The sequence below is a fragment of the Opisthocomus hoazin genome, chromosome 2 (genome assembly GCF_030867145.1).
Source record: "Opisthocomus hoazin isolate bOpiHoa1 chromosome 2, bOpiHoa1.hap1, whole genome shotgun sequence".
NCBI lineage: Eukaryota > Metazoa > Chordata > Aves > Opisthocomiformes > Opisthocomidae > Opisthocomus > Opisthocomus hoazin.
The window spans coordinates 34,635,309-34,645,474 of record NC_134415.1 but is presented as its reverse complement, the minus strand read 5'-3'; positions in this window follow the sequence as shown (position 1 = coordinate 34,645,474).

Genomic DNA, 10,166 nt, shown 5'->3' with positions numbered 1-10,166 from the left:
ACCAGTGTGACATGCTGCTAATGTACGTGATGGTCATCTGTTAAAGTTTGCAGCTGACTGATCCTTTGCTTTATGGTAAAATAAAGAGCAGATGGAAACTGTTTGCTCTGTATACAGTTACAAGGAACTCCCTATATATCCCCTCTCCCCAGCTTCCATTCAAATCAATCGGATCCATCTGTCCAAGGTATTAAGATAAATCCTGGAAATTTTGATATTGATTAGAAAGGCACTTAAGAAATCAATCACACTGCAAACAGAGAAATGTCACTGCACCAAACATGGAGGCTTGCTAATCTTGCTAGATAACATGTACCCAAAGTGCAAACCTTTCTGGTTTATAAACCCGGCAAAAACACATATTGCTGTCCCCATCTCCTCAGCTAGCTAAAACAAGCCCCAGCGAGAGCTGGTGCTGGGCACATGCTCTGGATGGCACCCGCTGCTGCAGTGTCCCAGCCAGACACACAACCTGCGAGCACTGGTTTGACAGCCCCTGCTTGCCAAAACACACACAAATTGTTTTCCTGGCAGAAGGAGTAAGGGCTGATGAGTTGCAGCCACCAGAATTTATGCTGGCCCAGGCAGCGAAGGGGAGAGGGAAGCTGCTGGCTGTTTAGCACTGACTGCACTGATGCTAGGTGTCCTCAAAGATGCTGATGTCAGGAGTATCAGTTCCCCGGGGATTTATTTGGGGTCTCCCATGCTTCAAAGAAGTTAAGATTTTCAGAATATTTCAGTTTCCTCTGAATTCCAGTCATAAGGTTCTCCATCGCAGAGTATGGGAGGAAAACCCTACTAATCTGATAGATACTTGTATCTACAGAAAATACATTTTTCTTTTTTTTTTTTTAATAACAATTATACTTTCTACCCCACTCCATTTTGATGCTACTGTTCTGGTACCTTCCTGGTTTGCACATATATCCCTTCCTGGAGGAACCACCAGCTACCTCAACTCATTTCCTAATGGGGGCAAAAGCGACACTTAGCTCTGCTCTTCAAGAAGGCAGCAAAGCAAAAGGGGGGAAGAGAAAACTCACCTGGATGGGCGACACTGGCAGCTCCCAAACTGCTCCCAAGATCTCTCAAGTGGCTTGTCATGGGACAGGCGAAAGGCGGCTGCAAAAGTATCCATCCTTGGTGCATATCAGGGGGTGGGAGAAGGCAACTGGCTCGCTGGGAGCAGAGTTCCCTTGTTTCTGCTGCTGGCGGAAAGCTCATCCATGGCTGCCCTCTGGTAAGCCTGGGCTGGCTCCCTCAGCCCCTTGGTGACCCCTCTAGGAGTGGACATGGGGCTGCCAGTACCGAGCCAGGGCATGCATCTCCCTCCAGCTCCCTAAAACCCTTGCCAGAGGCAGGGGTGTAAAAACAGCCCTGAATCCAATTTATTGCAGCAGGATCCAGCCCTCACATAAGGGCTGCATTTATATTTATATTTACGTTATGCTACACTGCAAGGCGTTTACATTAGAGGGATGATGGGGCCTCCTCAAGCTCCCGAATATGTCACTGGGTATCATAGTTTAACCCAGCAGCGACAGTAAAGTGGTAAACTTAATCCAACGCCCAGAGGTAACGGACTGCACATAAACACCAGTAAACAGTATATGCAGCAAGTTGTTACTCAACACAACTCTGAGGCCAACTCTGAGAGCCACGTCGTGACCAGCGACGACCAAACTGACATAATGAATGCTTATCACAAATTTGTTTTTACATGGTCTGGTCAGATCTGCCATTATCTCAGCCCTTCAAGCCCCGTGTTGTATGCCAAGAAAGGCTGTCATGGTTTAAGTCGGCAGCCAGCAACTAAGTACCAGGCAGCCGCTCGCTCACCCCTCCCCTTCCCCCCCAGTGGGACGGGGAGGAGAAATGCACAAAAGGGGAAACTCATGGGTTGAGATAAAGACAGTTTAATAAGGCAACAAAAGAAATACCACTACTACTACTAATGCTACTACTACTACTGGTAATAATGAATATGCAAAACAAACAATATACAATACAATTTTTCTCACCACCCGATGACTGATTTGCATCCAGTCCCCAAGCAGTGATCACGGAACTTGGAAATCACAGATTTTGTGAATTCCCGAAAAAGACCAAATTCCCAGAAAAGTTCAAACTCCCAGACAAGAGAGGGTTCGAACTCACGGAAATGAGAAGAGCAGAGAAATATTCCTGCCCTCTGGCCAACCCCCATTCCTAAACTGAGCATGAAGTCCATGGCAAGGAATATTTCCACTGGCCAGCTTGGGCTCGCTGCCTGGCTGTGCTCCCTCCCAGCTCCTGCACCCCTGCTCATCAGCTGAATATGAGAAACTGGGAAAAGTCCTTGATTTCATAGCAACACCTGAAAACATCAGTGTTACCAACATTCTGCTGGTACTAAATCCAAGCCACAGCAGCTACTGGGAGGAAAATTAACTCTATCCCAGCTGCAACCAGGACACTGGGATCTCATTGTATATGCATACCGGTACCAGCTCGGCATTCGGGCTGCCCGCTGGCATGTGACCGCTGTGCCGCGCTGGCTTTCCTCCTTTCCAGCATCGCCCACAACGGGCACACGTGCAGTTTTGGCACCCCCGTCCTGCTCCCAGCTCACTGAGACATGGCGGGAGACATGGCCTTAGTTTTGAGAGAAGCGAGCATGCTGGATAAAACCCTGCGCGAGGGCTGGTACATACATGATGAGGCAGCTACGGATGATTCATTAGACCTTGTGCAGTGTGATGTGTGGTTTAATGACGTATTACGTTTTTCAGCAGTTCCAGCCACCAAGCTGCAAACTTCATTGGATTAAGATGACTGCCATTGCATTCTTCTGGGTCTGAGTTTCATTCTGCTTCCACCTTGGGTGGGTAGCTGATCTCACACCGAGAAACACACCATCACCTCCTTCGCAAGTCTGTACCCTATCTGGAAAGTGCACTTTGTGCAACCATTACATTTATATAGGAAGATTACATAAAGGTTACAATCCAGCTCACCCTAGTCATGTAACCAGTGATTTTGGTAGAAATGAGGCTATTTAAAGGAGTGAGTCAAAAAAGGTTTCACCTGAAACACCCTTGAAATGTGCTGTCGAAGTCATTAAAGCCCTCACCATGCTGCCTGTTTGTCTCTTTGCTTTTATCCAGTTTAATTGGTCTTTTGCCCCATTTATTCCTCTGCCTCCTTCCAGGTCTCCCGTTTCCTTCCCACTGCTTTATTCTCCCAAACTAATTCAAAAGCAGTGTGTGAACTTGTGACCTGCTGAAATTGGTGACAAAACCTCCGCGGCTGAGCTGGTTGCTGCACCGGCCCTAAAAATAAATCATACCCTCGCGTTTGCACTAAACCTCCGTGTTCCCCTCCTCCCCCTAAGCGATTCCTTCAAAGGACTAAATACTGTCGCTGGGGATAATTAAAAACAGTTCATATCCTGCTAGGATTACAGGTTTAAAAATCTTAGTGCCAAGGAAACAAGGCGTTTACAGTTTTTGTAGGAAACGGACTCCCACAAGAAACATAGAACTTAATTTTGCTGTCAGATGTTCCCACAAACTCCTCTTGAAAGTCAACCGAAGCTGTACATGTGTGCCTGAAATCAGTTTTAAAAAAAAAGTTAGATTTATATTTAGATTGTCACCCTCCAGTCATTCAAAACAGTTGACATGGGAAGTTTTTAATGCTGTGATGAAGCCCGTTATTTTGGATTTTATTGACATTTGAGTGTCTGTAATCACAGCTATACCACTGCATTGACTAGGAGGCTGCCGGTCCTCCTGCAACCCGTGAGATCTTGCACAGACATAAGGTCCCTTTCCAGGAGAGCCACCCTCTGCTGCGTCCCCAAATGGCCAGTGAATGGGTGAGAGAGACCCTGTAAAAAAGATGCTAGATGCCACCAAATTCGAGAAGAATTGTCCACAAGTCTCACCTCCCCAGAGTTACAAACTGCTTTCCTTCACCGTGTTACTCTGTTTTACTTGTAAACTAAGCGAGCAGAACCCAAAGCAACACATTTGCGCGCCCTGGGAGAGCTGTGCTTGCAGGGAAATCTGATTTCCTATGCAATCTTCTGCATGAAAACTTCCAATTGCCTCTAACACAGCACATCATGTTGACACCAAGAGAGATCATTTGCTGAGTGATTCAGCCCTGAAGCAATGGCAAATGATTGGGGATATTTTCTCTTTGGGCATGCCTGCTGAAATAGGAGAGACAGCCCCCTTCCCTCACCCCAATAGCTGCAATAGATGGATGCGTGTTGTGCAGTTTTATGTCCATATGTCCACCAACTAAATGTCAATCAGTTGGCAAAATACTGCATGTATGGCTCACTTGGCCAGGGAAATTACTCTGACCTTCTTACGCTCCCGGTAAACTAGAGAAAGGAATAACCAAAACCCCAGTGGAGTGGACCTAATGCACCTGTAACTAATCTGTTTGATTTGCTTTGATAAGAGTAGCCATCTAATTGCATCTCTTTGCTTTCAATATGGTTCGATCTCCAGCCACGTATTGCACTGAGGGCAGGCTTGTGTGCTAGAGGCACTTGCATACTGATAGACCAGTAAAAGCATGCCAGTCCCTCTGGCACACAAGTTCTGTGCTCTTCCTCAGATCTTCTCTCTGCTATGGTGATATAACCTCTATCCTCGCTGAGCTGCGGACCGGTGGCCACCCCTACCCCTTCCTGGGGAAACTATATGGGACAAGTGACTCCAAGTCACTCGGAAAGTCTATCTCAGTAGGAAGTATGTGGGAATTTGATGGTAAGTGTCTTTCAGATGAGGCATTTCCACTAACCTGCAGCATCTAGGAAAGGAAAACTGTTTAGCCAAACACTACAGCATCTTAATTTTGACATGACATAATAAGTGATTAAACTAATGGAGAGACCAAACCCAAGAGGACGACTCTGGGATAACACGAAGGGTCACTTTGCTTTATCCACGTGCTTTGGTGTTGCCCCAGCTCACTCCCACCCTGATCAGGCACTGACCTGCACTCCTGGCCAGAGACGTGTCCATACCAGGAGCTGCAACAGTCTGTGTCTCATTACATCAACTGTACTGGCAATGCAAAATCAAACCAATTCATCTGAATTATACATGGAGAGAAACACTCACTCCTGAAATCTCTGCAAATCAGGTAAAACCCTTCAGCCATTAGAAAGGAGCAAGCCAATATTGGACAAGATTGTTCATAAACATATAATGATGCTGAATTTTTGCTCTTGGCTCTTCATGACTGCAAGTAAAATCTTGATTTGTACCAATATTTTCTTTCATCTTTCATCTTCCAAAAATGTAGGTATAATTAAGCAACCTCTCATAAGCATCAGCTATGCTATTACAGAAGAAATGAAATATTCCTGTGTAGATCTAATAGATGATGGTAAATGTTATCATATCCTTGAGATCTGTGAGATCGTTTGAGCAGAAATTACCTTATATTAAAAATGGGTTATAGGCAGTTACAGGCTGTATCCACAGCCCTTTAGAGAAAATAAATGAACCATCAAGAATAATGTTTTAGTGACTGTTTCCATCTGAAGTGCAATCATCTTTTTTCTAACTCCTCAGAGCATTATCAATAACAAGGAGCCCGTGGAAGAATTAAATACTCCATCTTTGCTCCCCTCTGTTGCTGGTGCTTCTACTGCTCATGATTTCCAGGTGTCTCATGACCAGCCGTAAGCTTATCCTCAGTCCTCTGAATGACAAGCTTTGGGCATCCACATTTCATATACATTAGTCGATGATCTTAAGGCTCTTTTCCAACCTGAATGATTCTATGATACTGTATGCAGAAACTCAGACACCGGAAAGCCAAGGACTTGCCCATCATAACGCAGGAGATTTGCGCAGGAATTAACAGCAGGTCCTTGAGTCCTGGACCAATGTCATAGGCAGCACATGCTTCTGTGTGGTTTATCCTGAAGATAGTGAGGATGAGTCCCAACCCTACAAATCTTGAGCACCTTGGCTCCAAGAGAAAGGGAGAGTATTCGGCATTTTCCAAATTCTTTGCCAAACCGGCTCCCTTGTGCACGCAAAGGTGGTAAAAGCTGACATCAAGCCACAGCACTGAAAACCTGAGAGTATTATTAAAGGCAAATGAAAGAGCTGAAAGCAGATATTGCCGTGTATAAAGCTGACGGGGACAAATCCTCCCATCACACAGGTATCAGAATTAGGAAGCAGGAGGCAGAAAGCAGCCCAGCTCAGTGGGATTTTAACAAAACATCCGTTTATCAAAGTAGTCTAAAAAAAGCATAGCTCTAGGTTTTCAAACTGCCAGTGAAAAGGCAGCTGCATCCCTCAGCAGTTTTAAAAGCTATCCTGAGAATTACTTTATTTTTGCTTTGTACCTAAGCATTGAAAAGTTGACGAGCTAACTTTTTAGAAATTTTTTATGGTATCACCTCCCAACCTGAATGCATTTTGATCTACACTGCTTTTCTGTAAAAATATTACTTCAAAACTTCACGTGAGAACAACTGTGATGGATTGTTCACTCTTTTTTGGCTGGTTTCACCTACAAAAGAGCAGAGACGACAGAGAATTCTGGGGCCACGGACAGACGCTGCTGGAAGTTCCCAGAAATATCGTAACCACTTTCCTGCTAGAGCGTATCAGTTTATTTTCCAAAGCAAGTGGTAAAATCACCAATGCAAAATTCTGCCTCATGTCACAGGCGATTTTGCTTGCTTTTCCACAGAGGTGCTGAAGACCGGTGCAGCCAGCAATACCGTCAGAGAGGGCTCATGCGCACTCCATGCACCTCCACCGCAGAAAATACGGCTTAGCACAGGCAGAGGTAACAGTGAAGACAGCCGTGGGGTAACAGGCGCTCACCGTGCATTGCAACGCGCGGGGGTCGGGTGCCCAGAGCATCCCTGGGCACCGTACACATGCCTGCCAGTGCAGCTCCTGATGTTTTGACCCCCTTAAGCGAAATCTGGTGAGAGCCGGGTGCCTCTGGGGGTACTTGGGCTGGATCTGAGGGCTCTCTGGGGTCCCTCTCAGCAGCCCCTTCTTCCGGGGCTGCTCCAGCAGAGAGGGACAGGAGCGCTGCAGGGGTCTCGGCGCATCGGCTGGGGTGTTTAAGCTGTCTCTCCCCTTCCTGCCCCTCATTTTGACCAGACCTGCAGGCCACCTCAGGACCCAAACCCTGAGCCAAGGAACGGGTGCCACCACGATGTCCAGGTCTCCCTCGCAAGCCGGCTCCTGATCATTCGCATCCCCTGCAGCGCCGCGGGGCCCTGAGCATGGCTCTCAGGGCTGAGAAGCCCAAGGGCTTTGCGGAGCAGCCACAGCACCGCTCAGCTCCATCACGAGCCCTGGGGCAGCATCCAGAGCACCACTAGCATCCATCCCATCTGCAAGCAGAAGATGGTTTGGCACTGGTGCCCAAAGAAGTGCTCCTGGATGCCCTTCAAGCAATTAACTACGTAACAACTCCAGCAGAGGAGACTCAGGAGCTGTTTTTTTAAGAACATAATTTGATTAAAGGGTTTTAAAGAAATTGTCTCTGCCTGACAAGCAGCGAGGAGGGCTGGTGCATTGGCAGGACCCTGGTGTTCAGGGTGACACTGCTGCTCGCAGCAGCACTTTTCCCATCAGCCCTTCAGCTCAGCAGCAGGCAACGTCCCCATATCTCCTACTGCTGATGAAAATCTGGTGTCATGACATGGAGGGTCTCCACGAGCTGCAGGGAGGGAAACAATCTCCGCAGAGCAAATCATTTCAAGCCACTGCTGGTACCCACAGATGCCCAGGGCCAAGGGGGAGATTTCCCAGTGCCGGAGCCAATTTTGATATGCCCAAGGCATCACCAGTAGATCAGGAGAAGATGCATCCACTGCATCATCCAGCGTTGTCAGTCATCTTTGCTCTAAAGTCTTTTAAAACTCCAGAAGCTGCAGCTGGCCTCTGTTAGCATCAGCCCTGTATCCTCCAGCATCTTTCTAGTACCCCGTTAATGTTTAATATGCCACGTCTGCAGCTCTGGGAGTCTGGGAGCCACCACTCAGCATCATCCCTCGGAGAGCTTGTCCACGCCTGGTTCAGTGCTTTCTCGTGTGAGCAGGAAATTTGTTGTGAGTGTTATTAAAGCATCTGCAAGGCGGATACTGCGAACGTGAGGAGAGACTCTGAGTATGCAATATTGTGCCTTTGGAGTGGTGCTGTGTTTAATTCAAACCACAAAGATTTTCTCTGCTGCAGTTAAACGGCATGGTCCATGGAGCTGCCCCAGGAGAGCAAAGTGACGGTGCCCATGTGGATTTTCCTCCCCCACTGCTCAACAAATTCGGTCATTCAGATCCTAATACATTATTGATGGGCACTTCGATCTGGGGGGTGCATAGAGCTGCAAGCTGCTAAAAACACAGGCTAGAATAACTGCTGCTCTCCCCAGAGAAGGGTTGGGTAGGAGGACGAGTGTGACACCCAAGTGGTTTTATCTAAAGGTGCTGCCACCCACAGCAGTGACGGATTCTGCTTCGGGGGGAAGTGAAGAGCCCGTCTCCTTTCAGGGCATCAACAAGGATGCCTGGTCAGATTCATATACTTTTCCACTATGAACTGCATAAAGAGCAACACCTTCCTAAATGCTTTTTGCAGCAACCATTTTTTGGCCGCTCTGTCCATTTTAAAAGGGGTACTGCTGACTTTTGGGGTACACCAAAGCTGAGGATTGTTACTTCTGTTAGGCTGGTTTCTGGCCGGCCTCTGAAACCGCTGCAAGCAGAGTCGCGTTTACCCCAGCCAAGCTCACGTTGTAGTGGCTCATCCGTACTCATCACAGTTTGTCTGCTCCCATGTACATTTTTAACACAGTCTGACAGGAGGATGCAGAACAGTGGGAAAAAAAGCTTACTTTCAGAAAGGTGTCCCTAGAAATGTAAATTTAATAATTTTTTGTCTACATATAAGTTTTCATATATTTTTATAGATACTATTTTTTCCAAGTTTTTCCTAAGTATTGGCTAAGAGTGTCAATGTAAGCTAAATACGAGGTGGCATTTATACTAAGCTTACATCAACACCCAGCATACTGCCATGGTCATATTACGTCTGAACAGGTGATTATAAGTGATTTTAACGGGCCACACAAGTCTCCTAAATACCAAAGATTTCCTGTCGGCTTTGCTTTCTAACTCATGGAGGGAATGCAAAGGTGCCTGGGGAATGGGCTAACCTCTGTGTATCCACACAGCCTTCAGGTTGCCTGTTCCAAACATTATCTCAAGCCTAAAATTGCCCTGATTGCATTTCTACAGACATAAATTTTTCAGCAGGCAGAACACAACTTGATTGTATCAAGCTCCCACCATCCAAGTCCCAGAGCTGTTCTGCCTGCACATGTTCAGGAGCATCGATCTTTGCAGATGCTTTCCTCGTTAGCTGAAATTGAAAGACTTTACTAGTGTTGACATTTTTTTAAAAGCAGAAATTGCACTATTTCCAAGTGCAAACAGACTTTTTTTTTTTTTGCTGTTGTTTGGCCTTTTTAGAGCAGCACGTGAGGGGCATCCAAAAATTGCGGCCTGCCCCATGGAGGAATTGCCTCCCCTCAGCCATGGCATGTTCTTCCCCTTGCCCTCACCACTGGCCTCCGTTCCCAACCAGCACCTGTGCTATCGTCACACAGGGGAAGTGTAGATAATGAGAGAAAAGTAACGATGAGATAGAGAAGCCAGGCGATAGCCACAAAGTCAGGCAGAAACAGGGAGATGAGAGCGCAGCGGATGTGAAGGGGTCTGGTACGCAGCAGCAATCCTAGTGCCTAATTAAAGACTGATGTCTAATTGAGATGCTTTCAGTGGTGGTCTCTGCACTGACCACCCGTCAGTCCCCCACAGCAAGAGCCTGCGCAGGGATGCCGCAGCCCCGCACCTCAGCCTGCGGGTTTAGGACCCCTCTCAGCCTCAAAGGCTTCAGGGCTTGTGTTTGCAGGATGCGAGGAAGTGAGAATTAAAGCATCACATGGGCATGTGTTGACCTCATCCTGCTCTATTCAAACTGGTGCAAGCTTTGTCACTGTCACGGTTTAACCCAGTAGCCGGCAACCGGGACCTGACAGCCGCTCGTTCACCCCTCCCCTTCCCCCTCAGTGGGATGGGGAGGAGAAAGGGGAAACTCGTGGGTTGAGATAAAGACAAT